Source organism: Sus scrofa, chromosome 1, assembly GCF_054392235.1.
Source record: "Sus scrofa isolate SSC_HxYL_T2T_F1_AM1 chromosome 1, Sscrofa_HxYL_maternal_Yorkshire_Landrace_v2.0, whole genome shotgun sequence".
In the NCBI taxonomy this organism is placed as follows: domain Eukaryota; kingdom Metazoa; phylum Chordata; class Mammalia; order Artiodactyla; family Suidae; genus Sus; species Sus scrofa.
The window spans coordinates 176,576,700-176,604,436 of NC_139383.1; the positions used below are offsets into that span (position 1 = coordinate 176,576,700).

General features: G+C 45.2%; 1 protein-coding gene and 1 non-coding gene across 4 annotated transcripts in view; one reads left to right on the forward strand and one right to left on the reverse strand.

Moving 5' to 3' along the window:
* The window catches only part of PIAS1 (protein inhibitor of activated STAT 1), a 325,250-nt gene that overhangs the window by 4,008 nt on the left and 293,505 nt on the right, over positions 1 to 27,737 (forward strand). The window contains exon 2 of one of the 3 annotated variants that reach the window (XM_084979204.1): positions 2,861 to 2,989. The exons of the other annotated variants lie outside the window; for them this stretch is intronic. The gene's annotated coding sequence lies outside the window, so the exon portion shown is untranslated. The remainder of the gene's footprint in view (positions 1 to 2,860; positions 2,990 to 27,737) is intronic. 3 annotated transcript variants of the gene reach the window in all.
* On the reverse strand, positions 563 to 669 carry LOC146406870 (U6 spliceosomal RNA). Its single transcript, XR_014832517.1, has one exon. It is a non-coding gene; the product is annotated as a U6 spliceosomal RNA (small nuclear RNA).

The following is a 27,737-nucleotide window of genomic DNA, read 5'->3' on the forward strand; positions in this document are numbered from 1 at the left end:
CTAAAGGTCTTTTCAGGCCTTGCTTTGGCTGTTTACTAATTACATGATCATGCCCAGGTGGCTCTACTCCTGTGACCTGGTGTCAGTAACACCCACAAGGCAGGGCTGTCAGGATTATTAAAAAGAGAAATCCGTGAAGGCCCTGGCACATGGTTGATGCTCAGTAAGGAGTGTGCAGGTATTATTATTTTAAATTCAGAGGCAGCATGAGGGGTCAGCATTGCTCCAAGTCCCTGGTATAGTATAACTTATGCTTATGGTAGCAGTAAGATTCTGTTTTGTTTTGGACGTGAAACGGATCAACTTTAGTGAGACCTTTTCCTTAAGTGTAAGGTAGAGTAGAACCCAGGATAGTGCAAAGGGAAGCAGAGGCAAGATTTGAGAGACTGAAGACTGGGGCCCAAGGGCTAGATGTAAATAGCACGACAAACTGATGAATCTGACTGCCCACACTTTTACTCCATGTCCGGTGACTATAGTTTCCTTTGTGTCAAAAAGTAATACCTGTATGTGAAAAGATTACATCGAGGTACAAACTCTACAACCAGGTAAACCCTAGGACAAAAATATGGAACGCTTCACGAATTTGCGTGTCATCCTTGCGCAGGGGCCATGCTAATCTTCTCTGTATCGTTCCAATTTTAGTATATGTGCTGCCGAAGCGAGCACGACGGCTGGGTCTTCTCAGAGGGTATATAAAGCCAAGAACATAAAAACTTTTTTGATTATGGTGACTATAGAAGAGTAATTTTTTTCAATTTAAAAGTATTCGAGGATTTATGACCTTCTATGTCACACATACTGTCATCATATCTTTGTGATTTTGGGAGAGTTAAGTAGAATTGTCTCTTTAACCTTCTTACATATTATATGCAAATGAAGGGACCATGGGAAATTGGCCCTCTGCCCGCCCGACCTCCGCGCGCCTTACTGTCACGCTCGGTCACGTGGTGCTCGTTCCCCTAGCGCTTCTCTCACTATTGCGGGTCTGCGAGCCCAGCGGTTGTCCCTGGAGTCCTCCTGGCGCGTGGCGGAGGGGGATGCGGCGGCGTATTGTACCCGGAACTACGCGGAGAAGCGTGTGCACTGCGCGAGTGGTTTTTGAGGGCCTGGGACCGTGGTGCCAATGAGGGCCCCACAGAAGTGGAGTCCGTGCCCCCGAAACGTTTGCGAACCGATGGTCAGGCTAGGACCCATAACCACCGCGAGGTCTGGAGCCACCGACCGCGAACCGGAAGAGGCTGGGCGGGGCGGCCTAGGGCTGCGGCTCCGGGCGCCGGTGTCCCGCTGCTTCCTCGGTGGGGGGTTGCCTATTGACCCACCCCGCGCTGGAGGCCAAGGGGAAGAGGGAGGGTGTCCACTCTGGGTTCCTGGCTTTGCTTAGAGTGACTTGGGAGTCGTGGCGCTTTGGGAAATGTCACCACTCTTTAATCTAGTCCCGGGGCAGGCACTTAACCTAATCGGTTTCCTCCCCCAACCCCCTCCGCGCCCCCCAGTTTGAAGGTTAGAAAACTGAGGCTCTAGTTGGTTAAATTATTAAGGCTAAAATGATCCTGCCAGTGGTGAAAGAAGTCGTGATATGGGTGCAAGTCTGCTTTCACGGTGGGATTCAAGAGAGAAAAGATGGGGGCCAAGAGTGTAGCCTGCCTTTTTCTTAAACAATATTCCCAAGACCTTAACAGTTCAGACTTTACTTCCTGCTTTCATTTTTTCACCAAATATCAAGGTCCTATGACGTGAGCGCTGAGGTTGCAGGGGTGATCGAGTGATTAGGGTTGCTGTGGTCATGGAGCTGCTTCTGTTCCAGCAAGGGGAGAGCATTCTCGGTCTTGAGACAGCTTGGAAGGAACATTTGGGACAGAGCCGTGGCTGGGGAATGAAGGCCTGCCACTTCAGTGGGTGGACAGGAGGGAGGGGACAGTCGAGCTGTGGCTTGATGGTGGGGATGCAGCCCTCAGAGGACAGGACAGATAGTACCAGTCAGAGGAAGACCTTGGGGCCACCTGAGTCAGTTTCACCCATCTGGGCTAGTCCTTCAGGGGTGGTCTAGGCTGAGCGCTGGCTCTTCACTGTGAACCTGACTCAGCCCCAGCCAGGGAGCACCTGGCCTGGCCTTTGGGGAATCTGGAGGACCAACTCCTTCCCCCTTTTCAGTGAAATGGAAATCAGGTGCAGGCAGCCCAACTTCTCATTTGACCTCTCTCTAAATAAGCAGCAAGCAAACACAAACCTCAGAATGCTAATATGGCCTTTATTGAGCGAAAAGAGCTAATTTGGGCAATGATGTTTCTCTCAGATTTACAAAAGGGAATTGCAAATAACTAAAAAGCGTATTAGCAATGATGGGAGATGATGCTAATCTTCAATTAGCATCCATGTTTTTATTCATTTATTTAGAAGGAGAGCCTTTTCGACACAGTTGATGTGCACACGTGTCACAGGGACAGGTACATCTCATGGGTTCATAAATGCCTTACTGCAGAAACCAGCAGGAGATGCACCAGGTTGTTCCTGGCTTCTGGCTACATGAGCATGTGTTATTTTGAGCCAGAGGTGGGGTTTTGTTTGTTCCGTTTGTTTTTTTCTAATTGAGCACTTGTGGAACAGAGAAGAGAGATCTGGATTTTAGTTCCCATTCCTCCCTGTGCCTGTCTTTGTGACCTTGGCCAACTCCTTGGACCTCTCTGGTCCTGTTTTATCTTCTGCAAAGTGAGGAAAGTGTCCTAGAGATGATGTCTAACTATTTCTGTCAGCTTTAACCTGCTGTGGTTTTTTTGTAACTAGGTAAATGAAGGACTTTTTCAAGGCTAAAATTAGCAAGCTGTTAACGTTCAACACTATTTTTTGTTTTCTTTATTAGAAGAGTAGAGCATGCTGGTCATCCTTGGGGCATAGGAGATCCCAGGAACAGTCCACAGGGGCAGTTGTGGACCTAGGGTCTGGGACCTGACACCTGCCCCTGAGCCCTGGAAGCCCAGGGAGGAGGAAGGTGAGTTGTGGGGAAGAGACAGTTGCTTTTTTTTTTTTTTTTTTAAAGTTACTACAGGAACTGTTTCTTAGCTACTGTGAATTTTTTCTTAGGTCCCCCCCACCACCTTTCTGAGCTACTATGGGCACTGTTTTCACCTAGAGGTTTTCTGTTCTTTGGGTTTGAGTTACCAAAGGCTGTGGTTAAAATGCAGTTACATTGCTGGGAAGGAACACCACGGGGACTCACTAACTCCTGCTCACTCAGCTTAGTATGACTCCTTGCCCTTTGTGATCAACACAAGCTCTTCTAATGTCCTATTTCATTTTAATGTCTCTGAGAGAGAAGCATGAGGGGGTTTCTAACTTCAGTTTTGCTGATGAGGAAAGCCTAGGCCTAGAGAGGTAAAGTGACACAGCTAATCAGTGACACGGGAATTTGCTCTCAGATCTCTCTGTCTTGGACTCTGACTCAAGAGTTAACTTTGCACCTAGAAGGAATATGAGAATACAATTTGAAGGATTCTGGAATGCTCTCTCAAATCTGGTGTGTGCTCTGAAAGAGGGTTCCAAAGGAATTGCCAAGTCCAAGTACAAAGTCGGCCGGCCTCTCTGTGGCTCTGTCAGTTTCTCTGTGGGACTCAGGGTTGGGGGTGTCTGACACCTCCTCTAAGTCCTCCCTCCTGGGATCCAGACATCACTCACTCCCCCAGGTTACACTGACGGGCAGCTGTGGAACAGAGTCAGTAAGGGGCCAAAGCGATGTCCCAGCAATAAGCCTCAGCTTCCTCCTCTCAAAAATGGAAGTAATGATTTCCCTGCCTGCCTTGCAGTTCCCAAGTCCCCATGAGGAATGCCACGGTAAAGTTTGGTATATTGTCTGCTCAGACACCCATTTGAGCCCCAGGCCGTTAAATGCTTCCCTCACCTGGTGAGCCAGGCCTTTGTGCATCAGGAACCAACCTACAAAATATGAGCGCCAAGATGAACCATCACAATGTATTAATATTTTCACACCACTTAACTCTCATTAAAATGTACTTTGCTGAATTTAATATGTGATTTCAAATGACACAACATATTAAGTGCTTAATATACTAGAAATTATGAAACTATTATAGTCAATGCCATATGAAATAATTAGACTGAATTAAACTTTCGCAGCCAAGTGAAGGAAAGGCTTCAACTTACAGCATCTTAAAGTAGCTTAAGCCACCACTGTAATCCCCCAAATAAATGTCCAGAAATTAGGGGCTTTAAGTAAAAACAGAAATTCAATCTGTACTTACAGTCAGCTCTTCTAGGCTCTGGTGATGAGGGGTGTTGTTGTCTTTGGGAGGTGTGGGCCCTGGGACCCACCCTAGGCTGAGTGTCAGGGTTGGGGCTTCTGCCGCCTCTCCCCAGGGCCTGGCGGGGGGATGACGCATGTGGCTGGAGTAAGGATTAAGGCCTTCTGCTGAAGTGACAGATTGGTTTTCTTTGAGCCCACTTAGCCTGTTGACAGGTTAAAAATGAAAACAAACTCACACTATTTAACATTTATCGAGTGCTTCCTTTATGCCAGTATTTTATATGCATTTTCTCATTTGATACTCATGATACACCCATGTTTATAAGGCACTGTTTTCAGATGAGGAAACTGAAGCTCAGATTAAGTGAGGCGTACAAGGCTTTCCTGTCCAAATTCACAAGGTTCACTCCTGCATCCCATGCAGCCTCCTCATTAATGTGTGTTAATGTGTGTGGTGTGTACACCACTTCCCTTTTTTTTTGCAGGGTGCGGGGGGCAGGGGGGGGAGGCGTCCCACTGCACATAGAGATCCTAGGCCAGGGATCAGATCTGAGCCACGGTTTTGACCTGAGGCAATGCTGGATCCTTTAACCCACTGTGCCAGGTTGTAGATCAAACCTGCATCCTGGTGCTGCAGAGATGCCGCTGATCCCATTGCACCACTGTGGGGACTCCCCCACTTCCCATTTTAATAATGATTCTGTGACCAAACACATTAACCTGTTATCTGACAGTGACTTATGACCCATATCTTTATTGCATTCCAGTCATGGGTTGTAAAAGCCATGACTTGAGAGTCTTACTCTGAATTGGATGCAGCCTGGCTAACTTAGGCAGGAAGTTCTCTGTGAGTCCTTGCTTCTAATTCCACTCAAAAAGATGAATTCATTACCCCTGAGTATCCTGATATTTGGCTATGTGTAGCTGTCACAAACAAGACAACTTCTTAGAGAGTAAAGAATACTTCGTTTCTTAGGGAGCACCTAATTTTAAAGCTATTCAAGACACCGTATCTCAATATTTCATATCAGCATGAAAATACTGGTCCTAGGGCTATTTGAAAAATAAAACTTTACATGTGGATATTTAAATATGTTATAATTTACTGACCAGCAAAAATGATTTTAATGGAAGCAGCAAAACTTAGCTCAAGCAAACATATTAATAATTAACCAGAAACATGTATTTTTCCATTAAGTGTCAGGATTGGGTGGTGCCTCATGTAGTGGAAAACCAAATAACAGTGGCTTTAAGATGACAGAGGTTATGGGAGTTCCCATTGTGGCACAATGGGTTAAGAACCTGACTGCAGCAGCTTAGGTTGCTGTGGAGGCATGAGTTTGATCCCTGCCTGGTGCGGTGGGTTAAGGTTCTATAGCTGTGGTGTAGGTCACAGCTGCAGCTCAGATTCAGTCCCTGGCTCAGGAACTTCCATATGACATGGGTACAGCCAACAAACAAACCAACAAAACCAACAGAGGTTAATTTCTCTCCTGTGTGGAACAGGTTGTCTTTCAAGGTCTGGTCTGATGGTGCCATTGTCACAGAGCCAGGTGAGATCTTTTACCCTTTAGGGCAACAAATCATGATCCAAGACAGCTGCACGAGCTCTGAGTTCCAGGCTTCAGGAAGGAGGAAGGTGGCAAAGGATGCACGTCACTGCCCCGAATAACATGGGTAACTAAAGGAAGAGAATGGCAGTGAACAGGCAATTAGCAGTCCTTGGCATATGACCTGGCCCTCAGGTAGCAGTCAGTAAATGCTCCTCAGCCATTGCTTTTCCTTTTTGTAGAGCATCAAGAAGGGGAAGGAATGTTCACTAACAGCATACAGGGTTTCAGGGTTCTTGCTGGATGTCCTGTGTGGACAATATAGCAGCAGGTCAGGAAGGAGGGGGTGCTGTGACTTGGGGTGAGGCTCTACCCATAAGCTGAAGTAAGAAGTTGAAGGAGGGAGTTCCTCTCATGGCTCAGTGGAAACGCATCTGACTAGTATCCATGAGGATGCAGGTTCAAACCCTGGCCTCACTCAGTGGGTTAAGGATCCGGCATTGCTGTGCTTGTGGTGTAGGCCAGTGGCTACAGCTCCAGTTCAATAGCTTGGGAACTTCCATATGCTCCATGGGTGCAGCCCTAAAAAGCAAAATAAACAAATAAAATTGAGGATAAACTTACCCTATGACTTAGTTGATCTGTTTCTGATTATATACCCTAAAGAAACTCATGCACACTTGCCCCAAGTTACAGGTAAAATATTGAAAGCAGCATTGTTGGTAATGACCTTCACACCGGACACAACTCAAGTGCTCAGTGACAGCAGAGGGGGTATATTCACTGTGGTATATTCGAGCAATAGATTACCACACAGCAACAAAAAGGAGTCAACTACAGCACATCCAGTGTTAGGCCCAATTCTACCTCCCCCACTCCCACCCAATTTTATTTTCCCACCCACCAAATTCATGTGTTGAAATCCTAATCCCCATCCTTCAGAGTGTGACCATATTTAGTTACATATGTAATTAAGTTAAAGCAAGGAGGTGGTATGGGTGAAACCCAATCCAGTGGAGCCGATGTTCTTATAGGAAGAGGAAATTTGGACAGAGACACATACAGAGCTGGTCCTTTGTTGTGGCAGCGAGCAAACGAATACAGTCAGCAACATGGATGAATCTTGCAAACATGATGTTGACAGAAAGTAGACACAACATGTACAAAGTTATACCATTTATATAAAGTTCAAAATAAGGCAAAACTAAACTATATTGTTTAGGGAGATGCATATAGATTGTAAAAAATGCTAAGGAAAACAAGGAAGGTTACCATGAATGACAAGAAATTGGAAAAGAACACATGAAGGCTTCTGGGACAGCAGCAAAATTTCATTCACTTCAGCACTGGTTACTCAGGTATTCTTCCTATAATTATTCATTAATTGAACCTTTGTGTGTTTATTTATTATAAACTCCCCAGTGTTTTTTTCTTTTTTTTTCTTTTTTTTAGGGCCGCAGCTGAGGCACATGGAGGTTCCCAGGCTAGGGGTCCAATTGGAGTTACAGCTGCCTGCCTACACCACAGCCACAGCAACTCAGGATCCGAGCTGCATCTGCGACCTACACCACAACTCACGGCAACGCTAGATCCTTAACCCACTGAGCAAGGCCAGGGATCGAACCTGCAACCTCATGGTTCCTAGTTGGATTCATTTCCAAGTGCCACGACAGGAACTCCGCCCCAGTGTTTATTTTCCTATTTTTTAATTTTTTGTATTTTCAAGGGCCACACCCCCGGCATATGGAGGTTCCCAGGTTAGGGGTCCAATTGGAGCTACAGCTGCTGTTTCACACCACAGCTCACAGCAACGCCGGATCCTTAACCCACTGATAGAGGCCAGGGATGGAACCTGCAACCTCATGGTTCCCAGTTTCCGCTGCGACAGGATGGGAACTCCCTAGTGTTTATTTTTAATAAAATGATGTAAAAACAAAGAGGCAGAGGGCGGGGAAGAGGGAGAGAAGGGGGAAGGTAGGAAAGAAAGCAAAAGAGCCCATGGGCTGACCTCTTACCAGGTGGGTTGGTCTGAGGGTCTGTGAAGGGAGAGTCTCAGGGTCAAGTGTGCCTCTGACTATTACCCCTGAGACTGGAATCTGGAGGAACTCTCTTCTGGAGACGTCTCTGGAATTTTGTAATCTAGGAAAGGCGCTGCACGTCTCTGAGGTTTATTTCTTCAGCTCTAGATGGGGAAGCCTCACTGAATCCTATAAAGGTCTCTGCTCAGATGTCCCCTCCTCCAAGAGTCCTTCCCAGACTACTTCCTGACAATGGCACCTCCTTCCATTCTTTTCCCCATTATTTTCTTCACAGTACTTAATACTGGTGGAAGGTGTTTGCCTCTGAAATTATGTCAAATATTTGTGCATGAGGAGCATGATTCTTGTTTACCATGGTATCCCCAGTGCCTAAAACAGTGTTTGGCACAGAGTAGGTGCTCAGTAAATATTTGCAGCATTACAAAGATGAGGTAACCTAATGCTCTGTGGTGTCTGGCTCTGAGGAGGCACTCAATAAATATGAGTTTTCCCCGTCCCTTTTTGCTGAGACACCCACCCGTGTTTCCTGGGGCTGGACTCAACCAGCCCCCTATCTCATTCCTACCTCCTCTCCAACCTGGGGCTGAGAAAACGCCCTAGACTTACCCCTCTGATCATTTAGGTAACAGAAACCTGGAAGTTCTCAGGGCTGGGATCTCCTGCACGAGGACCCCTCATCCTGGGCCCTGATGAGGGGATAGCAGGAGGGGGTGGGGCAGGAGCAGAAGCTGGAGGGGAAAAATAATCCTCTTACCCAGCAGGTTGGGCTAAGGGTCTGTAAGCACAACTGGCTGTGAACTGTCTGCTACCCACTGAACCCCATGTGATCCTTTTTCATCTGCCCTTCCCCCACAAGCCTTCCGAGTGTCACAGCTTCCCTGCTCCGGGAGGGGACCTTTCCCTCAAGGTGACTCAGCTGCCCCTGGACGACCAGGCTCTGAATGTTGGCGGCACCTTGGAAGTGTAGGGATGTTTCTGCGTTTAGACTTACATTGTGGGCTCGGAGCGAGGTCCCGCAGACTCGCCAGGAAGCCTTCTCTCATCCCTCCATCAGCGTGATTGGCCCCCTCCTCCCTGTCCCGGCCTTGCAGCTCCTATATTTAGCACTTATTTCCTTCTGCTCGTCTTAGACTTCGTTGTTTACTTGCTTGCCTTCCCGCCCCACCTCCGCAGGCCGTGGGCGCCTCCCCAGGGCAAGGGGCCCGGCCTCAGTCATTACTGTGCTCAGAGCACGCGGCGGAGCCCCAGATGTTCAACAGTTTTTACAAAGCATCTCCTATGAAAATAAGGGCTAACAAGCTTTTATACCTCAAATGGCCTTAAACAACTTTCCCTGATATCTCAGCTGCCAGCTTTCCAATTTAAAAGCTAATTAAGACATAGAAAAAGATGAAAACAGAACTTTTGAGAAAAAGTGGAAAAATGATTGGCAGTAGTCCAGGAGGAATTAGTGTGGCCCTGCCAGCGGGTATGGTCAGCAGCTGGTGCATGTTTTACCCTCTAAACTGGCCTAGAGGAGTTCCCTGTGGCTCAGCAGGTTAAGGATCTAGCATTGTCACTGCTGTGACCCATGTCCGGGGTTTGATCCCTGGCTTGGGAACTGCGTGCAGTAGGCCCGGTCAGAAAGAACAACAAAAAAACCCAAACTGGCTTAGAATGTTCAGGTAGGAGGTCAGAGACATGGCACCATAGGAGGAAGGCTTGACCCCCCACTGCTTGTGGGGGGGTTGCTCCAGCCAGAAAACTGGGCAAGTGCTCCCTATCACAAAGGTATGACCTCCTGAAGCGGTCACTTCTGTCGGCCCTGGGCCCCCCATTGGCCTGAGTCTGCCCAGGTGCACCTGGAGACCAGCGAGTAAAACCTATGGATCTGGGGCTGAGCCACACTGGGGACGAGTCCGCCTGGAAGGCTCTTCTGCCTAATGTGCAGATGCTACAAATGGAAAGGATGTACATTTAGCTCTATTTTATATACAGTAAATGGGTGCATTGTGGTAATGAAATTGTGCTTACTCAGTTGGAGGGTCTTTGACTTTTTTTTTTTTTTTTTTTGTCTTTTTGCTATTTCTTGGGCCGCTCCCGCGGCATATGGAGGTTCCCAGGCTAGGGGTTGAATCAGAGCTGTAGCCACCGGCCTACGCCAGAGCCATAGCAACGCGGGATCCGAGCCGTGTCTGCGACCTACACCACAGCTCACGGCAACGCCGGATCGTTAACCCACTGAGCAAGGGCAGGGACCGAACCCACAACCTCATGGTTTCTAGTCGGATTCGTTAACCACTGCGCCACGACGGGAACTCCTGACTTTTAATTTATATTGATTCTGGCAGGTTTGGTCTTATTTTCATGCTTGGGCTTTCTTTTCATGTTTTCATCTATGCTTTTTTGCTTTCTCTCTCTCTCTCTCTTTTGCTTTCTGTGATGTGTACAATTTATTTATTTTTACCTTCTGTGATTTGAAAAGTATACAGTTTATTGTTTTAATTCTGTTTATACCTTCAAGATTGTAAAAAGCTTTCTTGGACCCATGTTTCTCCAACTATCAAATTCAAGAAAAATCTATAAATTTTTGGAGTTCTCATCATGGTATAGCAGAAACGAATCTGACTAGGAACCATGAGGTTGTGGGTTTGATCCCTGGCCTTGCTCAGTGGGTTAAGGATCCAGCGTTGCTGTGAGCTATGGTGTAGGTTGCAGACCCAGCTAAGATCTGGCGTTGCTGTGGCTGTGGCATAGGCTGGTAGCCTGCACTTCCTTGCAATGTAGGGGCTGAGTTCTAAGGGCAAGCAGCCCCCAGAGGGAGAGCCAGATGGAAGCCACATGAGTTTGATGACTCACAAACCATTCAGGGAGTTCTCTTCATGGCTCAGCAGTTAATGAACCTGACTAGAATCCATGAAGATGCGGGTTCGATTGAAGATCCAGCTTTGCTGTGCGCTGTGGTGTAGGTCACAGATGTGGCTTGGATCCTGAGTTGCTGTGGCTGTGGTGTAGGCCAGTGGCTGTAGCTCTGATTCGACCCCTAGCCTGAGAACTTCCATATGCTGCAGGTTTGGCCCTGAAAAGCCAAAAAAAATAAAATCATTCACTGTCATCTTCTGCTATATCCTATTATAATAAAAGTCCACCCAGATGGAATGGAAGTGCATCAGTATCACTACATAAGACAAACGAGTGGGATGTTCACATATGTACATACATGTACATGAATATGTACATATCCACACACATTACATACATATATATGTTGGCATGGTCATATATGAAAATTACGATCAGCCACACTGCATTTCCTTAAAGTCTCCCCCCATTTTAAAAAGTTGTATTGAAGCATAGTTGATTTACAATGTTGTGATAATTTCTGCTGTACAACAAAGTGATATGGTTATACATCTACACACATCCATTCTTTTCCCATATAGGTTATCACAGAATATTGGTAGAGTTCCCTGTGCTATACAGCAGATCCTGGTTGACCATCCACATGGAGGTTCCCAGGGTAGGGGTTGAACCGGAGCTAAAGCTGCCAGCCTATACCACAGCCACAGCAACACCAGATCCCCGACCCACTGAGCAAGGCCAGGGATTGAACTTGAATCCTCTTGGATACTAGTTGCATTCATCTTTGCTGTGCCACAATGGGAACTCCCCCCACTTGTGTTTATGCTTAATTTAATTTTCATTACTCTAGGAGATGGATCTGAAAAGATGCTGCTGCAGTTTTTGTCAAAGTGTGTCCTGCCTACGTTTTCATCTAAGAGTTTTGTAGAATCTGGTCTTCCATTTAGGTCTTAATCCATTTTGAATTTATTTTTGTGTATGGTGTTAGAGAGTGTTCTAATTTCATTCTTTTATGTGTGGCTGTCCAGTTTTCCAGCACCACTTATTGAGGAGACTGTCTTTTCTCCATGTTATATTCTTGCTTCCTTTTTCATAGATTAGTTGACCGTAAGTGTGTGGATTTATTTCTGGGCTTTCTGTCTTCTTCCATTGACCTATATTTCTGTTTTTGTGCCAGAACCATACCGTTTTGATGACTGCATCTTTGTAGTATAGTCTGAAGTCAGGGAGCCTGATTCCTCCATCTTAGTTTTTCTTTCTCAGGATGGCTTTGGCCATACTTTTGCCTTTAAACTGGTTATACCATCCTTCTGGGTCCTAGGTTTATAATGAGTTAGAGAGTATTTTTGTGTTTTTTTTTTTTTTTTTTTTTTTGCTTTTAACGTTTTTTGTTGTTGTTGTTGTTGTTGTTGTTTTGTTGTTGTTGCTATTTCTTGGGCCGCTCCCGCGGCATATGGAGGTTCCCAGGCTAGGGGCTGAATCGGAGCTGTAGCCACCGGCCTACGCCAGAGCCACAGCAACGCAGGATCCGAGCCGCGTCTGCAACCTACACCACAGCTCACGGCAACGCCGGATCGTTAACCCACTGAGCAAGGGCAGGGATCGAACCCGCAACCTCATGGTTCCTAGTCGGATTCGTTAACCACTGCGCCACGACGGGAACTCCGTATTTTTGAATGCATTCAGTATGTTTCTATTTGAGTCATGATTGAAACATTTAAAAAATTTATCTTTCTTGAAAAATCGGGAAAAGGTGTATTCAGCCTTATCTATAACATAGCAGGCATGATTATGATGCTACTCTGGACAGCAGAATGCAAATATATATAGAGTATGATTAAAATTGAATTTAATATTCATAAGAAAAAGACAGTAGAAAAGATACACCAAAATATATTAGGCTGCTTGATATTTTTCTTTATTATATTTTCCCCAAATTTTAAAAGATGAATTATGCTATCTTTGTTACAGGAGTCCAGTGAGGCTCCAGTCTGAACCTTTGTTTTATTGATGGTGTAACAATGGTTTTATGGATTGCGAGGGGCTGGAGAGAGAGCCAGCCTGTTCTCTGCACAGCTCCTGGGGTCAGCAGTGAGTCCTGCTGGTGGGCAAGGGGGGCATATGACATAGTAATAACAATAATAAAATAATATTATTTAATTAATTATAATTAATTAATTATAACTGCTGTCCCTACCTCCAGAAATTGTACTAAGCAATATCTGATTTAACCCTCACAACAGCTCTTGGAAGTAAGTACTATCATTATTCCCATTTTGTGGATGAGGAACTGGGGGAGTGAGGACATATTGGAGGTCAGGTAACTTGCCCAACTCTTAAGTGGTGAAGCAGGAATTGAAACTCAGGCTGATGCCCTTGCTACCCTGCATCATGGGAGAGAGTTGAAAAGGAAGTCTTTGAATCCCTTTCTGAAAAATCACCCCCACTACTGAATCCAAGCCCTCAGAATCAGTTTATCCAGGAAACATCTACTGAACCTCCTCTATGTCCCAGGCACTGAGGACAAGGCCTGGCTAAGTCTTCAAGGAGCTCAGGAGCTAGGATGAGCCCAGAGATGGAAGCAAGAAGGGAGGGCACAAAGGAGGGGCACCCCTGAAGGAAAGGGAGAGTTGGGGGATGCTTCCCAGAGGAGGTGTCAGCCAACTTGAGTCTCAAAGGAGGGCAGCCTGGTAAAGGGGTTGAGGGGGCAGTAAGGGCATTCAGGGCAGAAGAATGGCCAGAGCAGAGGGGTAATAAAGATACACCAGAGAAGCACAGTAAAGACATGCATTCTAGAACTGCTGTCCCTACCTCCAGTACCCCACCTGTCCCCTTCCCTGGTTACCAGAAAGCCATTTTGTACAGTGGGATGGACACTGTTGATTGTCAAGGGTGGTACCTGAATTGCCAGGGTATTTGGACTAGAGTCAGATCACCCCTCCCTGAGGGCTAATGGATTAAGATACAGCTGGGAGAGTTCCTGTTGTGGCTCAGTGGGTTAAGAACCTGACCAGTATCCATAAGGATGTGATCTCTGGCCTCTCCCAGTGGGTTAAGGCTCCAGCATTGCCACAAGCTGTGGCCTAGGTTGCAGACATGGCTCAGATCTGTCATGGCTGCGGCTGTGGCGTAGGCCAGCAGCTGCAGCTCTTATTTGACCCCTAGCCTGGGAACCTCCATATGCCACAGGTGCAGCCCTAAAAAGCAAGCAAGCAAACAAACAAAACCACCAAAAAACAAAAAACAAACCCAAACTTTATTTATGGGCGTTCCCGTTGTGGCTCAGTGGGTTAAGAATCTGACGAGTATCCATGAGGATGTGGGTTCAATCTGTGGCCTCACTCAATGGGTTAAGGATGTAACATTGCCATGAGCTGTGGTGTAGGTCCCAGATGCGGCTCGGATACGATGTTGCTATGGCTGTAGCATAGGTTGGCAGCTGGAGATATGATTCAGCCCCTAGCCTGGGAACTTCCTATGCTGCAGGTGCAGCCCTAAAAAGAAAAAACAAAACAAACACCCCAAACTTTATTTATGGACACTGAAATTTGAATTTTATATAATTTCCATGTCTTGCTATATTCTTCTCCTTTCGGTGTTTTTCATATAAGAACATAAATGCCATTCTGAGCTCGCAGACCAAGCAGAAACAGGCTGCAAAGGGCCAGTTTTGGCCAACCGCTCTCACTCTCGTAGGGCGTGAACCCTCAGGCTAGGAAGGAAGGTCGTTGTCAAAGAGGCTGGGCAGCTGGGCCAGTGGGTCAGGGGTACTGCTGGGACCACAGTCCAGATTGTCACAGGGGAGTCCCCTTCTCTCCAGTCCTTTAGACTGCCCTCTTCAGTCAGCACCCTCCTGCAGACGAAGCCCAGGACCCACAAGAGGGCGCAAGTGCTTGGAGGGGATGACACTTCTAGCCTGGGTTTCCAAACTGTAGCCTCAGACCACCTGGATGCAGCTGCTCCTGATACTTCTACAGGCAGCTGCCCTGTCCCAGCCCCTGCCAGAAGCCAATCATTTAACCCCACCCACCCCACCCCACCCTGAACAATCAAGGGCCTGGCTGGGCTGCGTACCAGAGGCTGGGCCAATCGCAGGCAGAGCACTCGGTGATTTGGGGCCTGGCTTGAAAATACAGGCTGGCCATGGAGAAGTGTCTTAAAAGACCCAGAGGAAGCTGCAGTCAGTGGTGGGCTCTACAGCTGGAGGTTGGGTAGATTCAAGGGCTGGGGTGGCCACAAGGGGCCAGGTGCCAGTTGAAGTCATGGGAGAGGAGAGACTGTGGGTGAAGGAGGAGCTGGGCAGGAAGAGAAACAGAGTGGGGGCCATAGAGAGAGACAGATAGACAGCCTGGCTGAGAGACATGGTAGCCGAATCCCACAACTGCCCTGGGCCTTCCCGAGACTTGACCAGGGGACCTCACTGTATTTTCACAGCCTCCACCCTGCCTTTCTAGGGGTAAATCCCAACACTTTTCCTGGGTGAGTCCAGCAGGTCACTGATACGCTCCATCAGACCAAAAGCCATGACTGAGCAGGTCATTTCTGCTGCTGGCTCAGTTCCTCTCTTGCACAGTAACTTTATGATTTTATGCTTAGAGGGAACTTTAAACTGCAGGTTGGGGACTCTTTGTTGTTTCGTATCAGCAGGTTGGAATCTTGTCTCACTACTAAAATCCACAGATGCATGACCTGGGCCTCGCTATGCTCACCTCTTAAGTAGTCTGTGCCATTTATTATGAGAGCGTTGAGTTTTATCTGAGTCCTGTGCTCTTGAAAGGCAGGGAGGAATAAGAAACTCCCCACCTCCTTAAGTTCTGGGGAAACAGGACCTCCTTGCTCTCGCATATGCCAAGAAAACAACCCATGTACCTCCTTTGTTGCTATTCCCATGAGACTGGCTGATGACTCCCTGGTCACCTGCCTCTCTGAAACCTTAGGCGACTTCCTTTTCTTTAAGACATTTGGGGAGTTCCCATCGTGGCTCAGTGGTTAATGAATCCGACTAGGAACAATGAGGTTGAGGGTTCGATCCTGGCCTTGCTTAGTGGGGTAAGGATCCGGCGTTGCCATGAGCCATGGTGTAGGTTGCAGACGCAGCTCAGATCGGGTGTTGCTGTGGCTCTGGCGTGGGCCAGCAGCTACAGCTCCGATTAGACCCCTAGCCTGAGAATCTCCATATACCACGGGAGTGACCCTAGAAAAGACAAAAAAAAAAAAAACCCAAAAAACAACAAAAAAAAAACCCACCAGACATTTGGTGTTCATGCCCCTTCTCCCTATTCCAATAACTGGAATAAACTCTTCATTGCCTAGGGCTTTTTGCTTTAACGATTACCATAAATTGTAATCATCCACTGGGTGAGACATCTGGAGTCCCAGGTTCCAGTCCTGGTTCACCTAGGCCTGACCTCCCCTTTCCGGCACGTTTCAGTTTTGGTTGGAACTGGCTAAGGGCTCTTTAGTTTCAGGACGTGTGAATGGCAACTCAATCCCTACAGCCCACAGCCCCTGCGCGAGGAGGCGGGGCCTATCAAGCAGCTGTAACATGTGCACGCCGCCACCAGGGGGCGGCGGCTCCGCAGGAGAAGGCCCTCGCCTCTGCTCTGGCTCGCTCTTGCAGAGCCTTTAAAATCCACTTTGGAGGTGGACGCAAGGCAGCGTTTTGAGCCCTCTAGTGCTTTCCTCTGCTACACGCCGCTGCACTCTAGGCATTTGTTTTTTTGCTTCCACCTCCAGAGATTCCTCCTCCGCAGATGCCAGTCAGAAGACTCTCGAGTCAGCCCAAGCGGGGTTCACAAGTCAGTTTCGAGCTTCTAGGTTTCTAGAGCTTGCCTGGAGACCACGTCCCTTCCCTTCGCGCGGCCCTCCAGCCTCCTTTTCTACTTAAGTTGAAGAATCTCTCCGGCTGCAGGGAAATGGAGAGGCAGAAGGGAGGAGCCTGAAGAGGACTGATTTAGGGGCAGCACTTAACCAACCGGTCACAGCCGTCAGCATTTGTAGCATCGCGGTGTCCCCGTAAACTGGGCAAGGCAAGAGCTGTAACGGCCATCTGAAGGATGGGGAAACAGACTCTCAGAGAGCAAAAGTGGTTAGCCTCTGGTCACACAGCTAGTAAATGGCTTCTGCCAGAACGCAGTTCTCCAGGTCCTAAACCCGGAGCCCTTGGGGTGGGTGGCCAGGACCAGAGATGGTTCACCACTTGGAAAGGGGCCCTGGACATCCCTCAGGACAGAAACCAAAGTGCAGCCTCCCAAAAGGACCCAGATTAGCGAGTTTTAAGTATTGACATGGTAAGATGATCACGTTTGCTTTTTCAAGTGTATATGTCTACATTCGCAATGGAAAAGCAAATATAAATACCAAAGCCAAATACGAATTAAAGGCAAATATTAAACAGCCAGACTGTCCACAGTGGACTCTCTCTGTGGTTGGAATAGCAGTAGTGGGTGGAGAGTTTTCATTTTCTCTGTATTGTTCCGATTCTTCAGTCCTCACATATATAAACTAGAAAGGAGAAGAAAAATTCGATATTTCTGTTGGACAAAAAAAAATAATACCTCCTTGTTAAAGAGTTGGAAAATAAAAAAGAGCATGAAGAAAATAAAATTCATCAGTTACCCTTGTTCTTCTTCCCTGTAGACATTGATGTTTTTCTTTCTAACTGGTTTCTTTCTTTACCTAACATGAATAACAGTGTTAATTGCAGAAGAATGTTGTGAAGATTGAGTGAGAGGCTGTATATAATAGCTAACATTCCAGAAGCGTTAGCCATTTTTATATATAACAAAATCTGCCCCGTACTGTATGTATTTTTTATACGCTGCTGTTTTCACTTATAACGTTGTTTCCCATGTTGGCTCTTCTTTAAGAATATTTTTAGTGACTGCACAAAATTTCATTATATTTAAGTAAACTTTATTGAACCTATCCCTGAATGTTGAAACTTTAGATTGTTTCCAATTTTTGCTGTTAAAATAACAGTGAGATTAACATCTTTAAACATCTCTCCTTGTCAGCATTTCTGATTACTTCCTTAGATGGATTTCTGGAGGTAGGATTACTGGGACAAAGGGTGCAAATATTTTTCAGGCTTTTGATTCAGTTTACCAAAGTCCTTCCCAGAAAAATCTTGCCAGTTTACACTCCCACCTGCAGTGCGTGAGAATGCCTGTCCCAAAGCACACAAAGGAGGGATTTTTTGGGGATGGGTGAGATTCAATTATGTTGCTGGAATGAGGAGAAGGATCCCTGTGGGGAGGGAGGGTTTAAATTTCAAGAGAGGAGTTCCTGTCATGGCTCAGTGGAAATGAATCTGACTAGCATCCATGAGGATGCAGGTTCGATCCCTGGCCTCGCTCAGTGAGTTAAGGATCCAGTGTTGCCATGAGCTGTGGTGTAGGTCGCAGATGCGGATCAGATCTGACGTTGCTGTGGCTCTGGCGTAGGCTGGCAGCTACAGCTCTGATTAGACCCCTAGCCTGGGAACCTCCATATGCCACAGGTGCAGCCCTAAAAAGATTAATAAAGAAAAGAAAAGAAAATTTCAGGAGAGAGAGAGGACGTCTAAAGGACCAAGGTCCCTGGGAGAAAAGGATGGTGTTTTGAAGCACATTTATAGGAATTGTCTTAGATTTAAGAAGGGCCACCTCATTGTCAGAAAGAGCTGTGATTGGGTGTGGATAAACTGCCTGTAAGTGGGTAGGTGAGAGTCAAGATTGCTCAATAAAGTAGAGGCTGAGGAGTTCCCGTTGTGGTGTAGCAGAAACAAATCCCGGAGTTCCCGTTGTGGCGCGGTGGTTAACGAGTCCGACTAGGAACCATGGGGTTGCGGGTTCTATCCCTGGGGGTTGAGGATCCGGTGTTGCCGTGAACTGTGGTGTAGGTCGCAGAGGCGGCTCGGATCCCATGTTGCTGTGGCTGTGGCCTAGGCTGTAGGCTGCAGCTGCAGCTCTGATTCAACCCCTAGCCTGGGAACTTCTATATGCTGTGGGCATGGCCCTAAAAAGCAAAATGAAATAGAGACCGAGTCATCTATTCAAAGGTAAAAGGTGAGGAGTTCCCATTGTGGCTCAATGTGTTAAGAGCCCCACATTTGTCTGTGAGGATGCAGGTTCCATCCCTGGTCTCGCTTATTGGGTTAAGGATCTGGCATTGGGGCAAGCTGCAGCTTGGACCCTGCATTGCTGTGGCTGTGGCGTAGGCTGACAGCTGCAGCTCTGATTCAGCTCCTAGCCTGGGAACTTCCCTGTGCTATGGGTGTGACCCTAAAAAGAAAACAAACAAAAAACCCCCAAACAAGACAAAATAAAAAGAAACAACAGTAAAAGGTGAGGGCTAAGGAGGAGCCTCGAGGAAGGGCTAAGGGATTCTACCTTTTTACTCCCAGAGAGTAAAAAGTTGACAGTCTGATTGAAGCAGACAAGTTTGAGTGTGTGATGGTGCCATTCTTTTTTTTTCTTTTTTGGCCAAGGAGACATGCAGAGGCTTGATGTAGGATCCCCGTTCCCAGACCAGTGATTGAACCCTGGACCACAGCAGGGAAAGCACCAAATTCTAACCACTAGGCCACCAGGGAACTCCCTGATGGTACCGTTCTTGAGGGCTGTGTGTGCTTTACAGTGTGCAGGCACCTGGGGACAGAAAAAGTTGTACACTTATTAATTTAAACCAAGTCTTTCAAATCAGGTAGTAAACAGAAAAAAACAATGAGGCTGGAGGAGTCATAGTAGTAAAAGGTTTACAAACTTCTGGTGTTGTACCAAAATTTCAAGGAACAGTTAATTCCTATTTTCCAAAAAAAATTAGACATGAGCAAAAGCTGCCTAGGTCATTTTATGAGGCCAGTATAATCTTGGTTCCAAAATCAGTGAAAACAAAGCAATAATTGAAATGAATAGACTTGTTTCAGCTATACTGTAGATAAAAAAATCCTAAATAGGAGTTCCCGTTGTGGTGCAGTGGTTAACGAATCCTACTAGGAACCATGAGGTTGCGGGTTCGGTCCCTGCCCTTGCTCAGTGGGTTAACGATCTGGCATTGCCGTGAGCTGTGGTGTAGGTTGCAGAGCGGCTCGGATCCCACGTTGCTGTGGCTCTGGCATAGGCCGGTGGCTACAGCTCTGATTCGACCCCTAGCCTGGGAACCTCCATATGCCGCAGAAGCAGCCCAAAGAAATAGCAAAAAAAAAAACCTAAATAAAATAGCAGCTAACTAACCCAATCATATAACCCAGTTATATATTTTAAAAAATACATTTTGATCAAGTAGGATTTATCACAAGAAATTTCAGGTAGGCTCAATATCAGATATCTCTCCATTAATAAAGAACAAAAATCAGACAATTATCTCTATTGAAGAAAAAGCATTTTATTAAGTTCATTATTTATGATCCTGTAATAACTTAGCAAACTGGATGTAGGAGAGAAATTCTTTAAAAAAAATTTTTTTTAAATTATAGTTGATTTACAACATTCTGTCTATTATTGCTGTACAGCAAAGTGACCCAGTTATATATGTTCTTTTTCCCACATTATCCTCTATCATGTTCCATGATGGGTGATTAGATATAGTTCCCTGTGCTACACAGTAGGATCCCATTGCTTATCTACTCCAAATGCAATAATTTGCATCTACTAACCCCAAACTCCCAGTCCATTCCCCTCCCTCCTCCTCCCCCTTGGCAACCACAGATCTGTTCTCCAGGTCCATGAGTTTGTTTCTTTTCTGTAGATAAGTTCCTTTCTGCTCTATATTAGATTCTATATATAAGTGATATCATATGGTATTTGTCCTTCTCTTTCTGACTTAATTTAGTATGAGAGTCTCTAGTTCCATCCGTGATACTACAAATGGCATTATTTTGTTCTTTTTTATGGCTGAGAAGTATTCTACAGTGTACATGCACCACAACTTAATCCTTTCATCTGTCGATGGACATTTAATTTGTTTCTACATCTTGGCTATTGTGAGTAGTGCTGCTGTGAACATAGGGGTGCATGTATCTTTTTCAGTGAAAGTTTTGTATGGATATATGCCCAGGAGCTGGATCATCTGGTAGTTCTATATTTAGTTGTCTGAGATACCTCCATACTGTTTTCCATGGTGATTGTACCAATTTACATTCCCACCAAAAGGAGGGTTTCCTTTTCTCCACCCTCTCTTCAGCATTTGTTATTTGTAGACTTACTAATGATGGCCATTCTGACTGGTGCGAGGTGGTACCTCATGGTAGTTTTGATTTGCATTTCTCTAATAATTAGTGATGTTGAGCTTTTTTCATGTGCCTATTGGCCATCTGTATGTCTACTTTGGAGAAATGTCTATTCAGGTCTTCTACCTATTTTCAATTGTTTTTTTTTTTTTTTTCTTTTTTTGGTTTGTTTGTTTTTGCTGCTGAGTTGTACGAGTTGTTCATATATTTTGGAGATTAAGCCCTTGTTGGTTGCATCTTTTGAAACTATTTTATCCCATTCTGTCAGTTGTCTTTTTTTTTTTTTATGTTATCCTTTGCTGTGCAAAAGCTTTTAAGTTTGATTAGGTCCCATTGGTTTATTTTTGTTTTTATTTCTAGATGGGATAGTCTTAACTTGATAAAGGTAATATGTCAAAAACTTAAAGCAAACATATTTAATGAAGAGACTTTAAGTACATTCTTTTAAAGATCTGGAAAAAACAAAGAATCCAACGATACCATTGCCATTCAACATATACAATAATGGAAGATGTAGACAAAGCTATTGGGAAGAAAGAATAAGCAATAGATGGATTAGAAGAGGAGCTAAAACTATAATCATGTTAAATAGATAAAGAATATGTGATTTATATTATTATGTATACATTGTATATATATTGTGGGTGTGTATACATACACACACAAGGGAATACTATTCAGCCATAACCAAGAATGAAATAATGTCATTTGCAACAACATGGATTGACCTAGAAATGATCATACCAAGTGAAGTAAGTCAGACAGAGAAAGACAAATATCGGAGTTCCCATAGTGGCTCAGAGGAAACCAATCTGACTAGCATCCATGAGGGCTCAGGTTCAATCCCTGGCCTTGCTCAGTTGGTTAAGGATACAGCGTTGCCAGGAGCTATGGTGTAGGTTGAAGATGTGGCTCAGATTCCATGTTGCTGTGGCTGTGGTGTAGGCCGGTGGCTACAGCTAGCCTGGGAACCTCCATGTGGCACGGCTGCAGCCCTAAAAAGACCCCCCCACCCCCCCAAAGAAAGACAAATATCATGTGATATCACCTATGTGTGGAATCTAAAATATGATACAAACTTATTTACAGAAAAGAAACAGGAGTTCCCGTCGTGGCGCAGTGGTTAACAAATCCGACTAGGAACCATGAGGTTGCGGGTTCGGTCCCTGCCCTTGCTCAGTGGGTTAACGATCTGGCGTTGCCGTGAGCTGTGGTGTAGGTTGCAGAGGTGGCTCGGATCCTGCGTTGCTGTGGCTCTGGCGTAGGCCGGTGGCTACAGCTCCGATTCAGCCCCTAGCCTGGGAACCTCCATGTGCCGCAGGAGCGGCCCAAGAAATAGCAACAACAACAACAACAACAACAAAAGACAAAAAAAAAGAGAAAAGAAACAGACTCATAGACATAGAAAATAAACATATGGTTACCAAAGGGGGAAGAGGGTGGGGGAGGGATAAATTAGGTGTTTGGGATTAGCACATAAATGTAATATATATAAAACAGAGGCTTTTGGAGTTCCCATCGTAGCTCAGTGGTTAACGAATCTGACTGGGAACCATGGGGTTGAGTGTTCAATCCCTGGCCTTGCTCAATGGGTTAAGGATTTGGCATTGCTATGGGTTGTAGTATGGGTTGCAGATGTGGCTTGGATCCTGCATTGCTGTGGCCGTGGCTTAGGCCGGGGGCTACAGCTCCAATTCGACCCCTAGCCTGGGAACCTCCATATGCCGTGGGAGCGGCCCAAGAAATGGCAAAAAGACAAAATAAAATAAAATAAAACAAAAAATAATAAAATAAAATAGAGTCTTTCCCAGTGGCCTAGTGGTTAAGGATTTGGCATCGTCACTTCTGTAGCTTGGGTTTGATCCCTGACCCAGGAACTTCTGCATGCTGCAGGCATGGCCAAAAGAAAAAAATAAAAAAATAAAAAAAAAATTAAAAAGATAGGAGTTCCCGTCTTGGCTCAGTGGTTAACGAATCTGACTAGGAACTATGAAGTTTTGGGTTCGATCCCTGGCCTTGCTAAGTGGGTTAAGGATCCGGCATTGCCGTGAGCTGTGGTGTAGGTCACAGACATGGCTCAGATCTGGCGTTGCTGTGGCTGTGGTGTAGGCTGGCAGCTATAGCTCTGATTGGACCTCTAGCCAGGGAACCTCCATGTGCCACAAGTGTGGCCCTAAAAAGAAAAATAAACAAAACCAAACAAAAGAAACAAGATAAACAACAAGGTCTTACTGTATAGCACAGGGAACTATATTCAATATCCTATAATCAATCATAATGGAAAAGAATATGAAAATCTGAGAGCTCCTCTCATGGCTCAGCAGTAAAGAACTTGATTAGGATCCACGAGGATCATTCAGTGGGTAAAAGGATCTGGTGTTGCTGTGAACTGTGGTGTAGGTTACAGACTTGGCTCGGATCCAACTTTGCTGTGGCTGTGGTGTAGGCTGGCGGCTATAGCTCTGATTCAGCCCTAGCCTGGGAACCTCCATATGCTGCAGGTGTGGCTCTAAAAAGAAACGAAGAAAAAAGAAAGAAAATAAATAAAACTGATTCATATTGCTATACACCAGAAACTAAACAACAGTGTAAATCAACTATAATTAAAAAAAACCAAACAAACTCCAAACTATCATCATGTAAAGATAGTATTTTCTTTTTTTTTTTTTTAATCTTCTTAGGGCCACACCCACAGCATTTGGAGGTTCCCAGGCTAGGGGTCTAATCGGAGCTGTAGCCACCGGCCTATACCACAGCCACAGTAACTCAGCATCTGAGCCACTTCTTCGACCTACACCATAGCTCACGGCAACACCAGGTCCTTAACCCACTGAGCAAGGCCAGGGATCGAACCCGCAACCTCATGGTTAGTAGTGGGATTCATTTCCTCTGTGCCACAAGGCAAACTCCAAGATAATATTTTCACTCGTCTTGAAAAAAAAGAGAAGCAACAGATAGACTGTTAAAACTGTTAAGAGAATTCAGTAAAACCTCTAGATACAATATTGCCCCCCCCAAAAAAAAAACCCGTAAAATTTCTCTTCACCAGCAGTAACCAAATTCTACTTACGATAGCAACAGAAAAGCATGTACAATACCTAGGAATGAACTTAACTAAGAATGTCCAGGAAAACAATGGAGAAAACTATAAAATTCTAATAAAGCATGTAGAAATTAACCTGAATAAATTGAGAGAAATTATATGCTCTTGTATGAAATGACTTAATACTCTATAGGAGTCAGTTCTTTACTTTTTATTTTTATTTTTTATTTTATTTTTTTGCTTTTTAGGGCCACACCTGCGGCATATGGAATTCCCAGGCTAGGGGCCAAATTGGAACTGTGACTGCCAGCCTACACGAAAGCCACAGCAACACCAGATCCTTAACGCACTGAGTGAGGCCAGAGATTGAACTCGCCTGGATACTAGTCAGGCTTGTTTCTGCTGAGGCACAATGGGTACTCCCAGAAATCAGTTCTTTATTAATTAATTTATATATGCAATGAGATCCCAATAAAAATTCCAGGTATATTTTCCAGAACTTAATAAGCTCATTCTAAAATTGATGTGGATGAGCCAGATTAAGTCAGCCTTATGAAAGTAAAGAGCAGCATGCTACACAGCCAGGTTATAAGCCAGACAAAGCAAAACAAGAGTTCCCGTTGTAGTGCAGTGGAAGTGAATCTGACTAGGAACTATGAGGTTGCAGGTTCAATCCCTGGCCTCACGCCGTGGGTTAAGGATCTAACATTGCTGTGAGCTGTGGTGTAGGTCACGGATGTGGCTTGGATCTGGCATTGCTGTGGCTGTAGTGTAGGCTGGCAGCTGTAGCTCTGATTGAACCCCTAGCCTGGGAACCTCCATATGCTGTGGGCATAGCCCTAAAAAGCAACAAACAAACAAACAAACAACAACAACAAACAAAACAAAAAAAACCTCAGCAACATCCTTTTGCACAAAAACAGACCAATAGACCATGGAATAGAATAGAAAACTCAGAGTCAGACCATGAGTATATGGATGGGAGGAATCATACATCAATGAAGAAGGGGCAGTTTTAACCAGCTTGCTAGATGGAGAAAAACAAAATGGGATTCCTGCCTGATACCAAGTAGAAAAAGGACACTCTACATGACAAAAAACCTCAATGTGAAAAAATAAAACTCTAAAGTTGAGAGAAGAAAATATAAGAGTTCCTGTTGTGCTCAATGGGTTAAGAACCTGACTCGTGTCTGTGAGGATGAGGGTTTGAGCCCTAGCCTCGCTTAGGGGGTTAAGGATCTGGCATTGCCGTGAGCTGTGGCCCTATAAAGCAAAATGATACTAATTAATAAATTAAAAAATAAAAAATGAGACGGGACAAGTAACTCATGCAAACCTCAAAGCAAAAGAGAGACTTCCAGTTTCCAGTTGGGCAAATGAGAAGCTTGGAAGTCTCTGCTCTGTCCTAACAGGTAAAAAGCTGAACAAATTGAAAATAAACAAGTCTTCTTAGATCTGTCAGAGAAGCGAGGTCACAGGGTAAACTCATGGCTCCAAAAGTTGAGACACAGTAGGTGGATGGTCACAACTTACCAGAGTGGAAAGCCCTGGGTAGCCTCCCCGGGAACCCGCAGTAGGGGAGGCAAACCTCCACTTGGATTGGTGAATTGCTGAAAGCTCTGTGGGGACAAGTCTGAGATTTAAGAACTCTAGGGAGGCCCAGCCTCATAGGGGCACCTACATTTTTGTGAGTGTTACCTCCAGGAGCTCTACCAGGTTCTCACAGCAAATGTCAGAGAAAAATCAGGTCATGCTTCCAGCAGTGGGAAGAGAAAAAGTAACCATTTTGAAATATGTCAGAGGGTTCTTCTTAATGCCCCCAGAAAAAACTCTTTTTTTTTTTTTTTTCTTTTTGGTCTTGTAGGCCCCATCCGAAGCATATGGAGGTTCCCAGGCTAGGGATCCAGTTGGAGCTGTAGCCGCCAGCCTATACCACAGCCATAGCAACAACAGATCTGAGCCATGTCTGCGACCTACACCACAGCTCATGGCAACGCCGGATCCTTAACCCACTGAGCGAGGCCAGGGATCGAACCCCCATCCCCATGGATGCTAGTCAGGTTTGTTAACCACTGAGCCATGACGGGAACTCCCAGAAAGAACTCTTTTACCTGAGCATAACCTGCTGGGGTTTTAACAACGTGGGGAAAGGAAAATCCCCAACTCCAGCCAGCTCTAGCCATCCTGTTCCACTTAAGGGAGTGAAAACAAAACAAAACAAAAAACACCAAAAACCAGCTGAGAAGCACTTGCAAAGTTCACAGTCCAGAGGTACAGGCTCACTAAAGATTGAGACCTCATCATAGAATTATAGGACTCCCCTCTGCCTTCTACCATATGAATACAGGCCTATTTATTGCAGTTCCTTTTATCCAATATATCAGGCCTAGCTTTCAAAAAAAAAAAAAAAAAAAAAGAATTACAATGCATGCTCAAAAGTTAAAAACTCAGTTTGAAGAGACAGCAAGTACCAGAACCAGACTCAGGTCTGGCAGAGCTGTGGGAATTATCAGACTAGGTTTTAATGATTGGAGTTCCCATTGTGGTTCAATGGTAACAAACCCAACTAGTATCCATGAATTTCTGTTTGATAAAAAGTAATACCTCCTTGAGTTCCTGTCATGGCTCAGCAAAAATGAATCTGACTAGTATCCATGAAGATGTAGGTTCAATTCCTGACTCTCTCAGGGGGTTAAGGATCTGGCTTTGCTGTGGTGTAGGTTGCAGATGTGGCATTGCTAGGCTGTGGTGTAGGCCAACAGCTGCAGCTCCAATTTGACCCCTAGTCTGGGAACTTCCATATGCTGCAGGTGTGGCCCCCAAAAAAGGACAAAAAAAAATATAATACAGTACAATAAAATAACTATGATTAATATTCTAAGGGCACTTAGATGGATAAAGTAAACAACATGCAAGAACCGATGGACAACATCAGCAGAGAGATGGAAATTCTAAGAAAGAATTCTAAGAAAGAGATAAAAAACACTATAACAGAATGTGGCACAGCGGGTTAAGGATCTGGCATTGTCACTGCTGTTGCGTGGGTTCAATCCCTGGCCCGGCATGGCCAAAAAACAAAGATTCAAAAACACTGTAAGAGAAATGGATGCATGTGTTAGAAAAAAGAAAGATCTAAAATAAGTGATCTAAGCTTCCATCTTAGGAAACTAAAAAATGGAGAGCAAATTACATCCAAAGTAAGTGAAAGGTAGCAGGTCCTATAGAAAAATTGGCAAATTTTATCAACAAGCAATTTCTAAGTGTGGGAACCCAAACAGGCATATGAAGAGAATTAGTAAGAATTAAAACCATCAATGATGTTCAAAACAATAAGATATCCCCTTCCACTTATTTATTAATTTATTTATTTGGCTGGCAAAAATTGGAAAGCTGGAGAATGCCAAATTTTGGCAGTTACGTGGAGACATAGGCTCTTTCAAGTGCTGCTGGAGGGGATGCAGAGCAGTCAGCCTTTCTGGGGAGCAGTCCAGCACTAGGTAGACACATGTGTTAGATGCATAGCCTAGGACCCAGTAAATCCACTCCTGGCTGGAGAGCCCAAGCAAATGAGCTCACAGATACATTACAGGCTATGGATTAGAATGTTCACTGCTGTATCAGTTCTGAGAGTGGGCAGTCACAGATGTCCAATTGTCCATCTGCAGAGGGGTAAATGGGTAAAATGTGGAAACGCACACAATAGAGTGTTATGCACCAGTTAGAGAAGCAAGGGATTAGACGCATACATAGCATACAGAGCAATGTGAATGGACAGTAAAAACCAAGCTGAGTGACA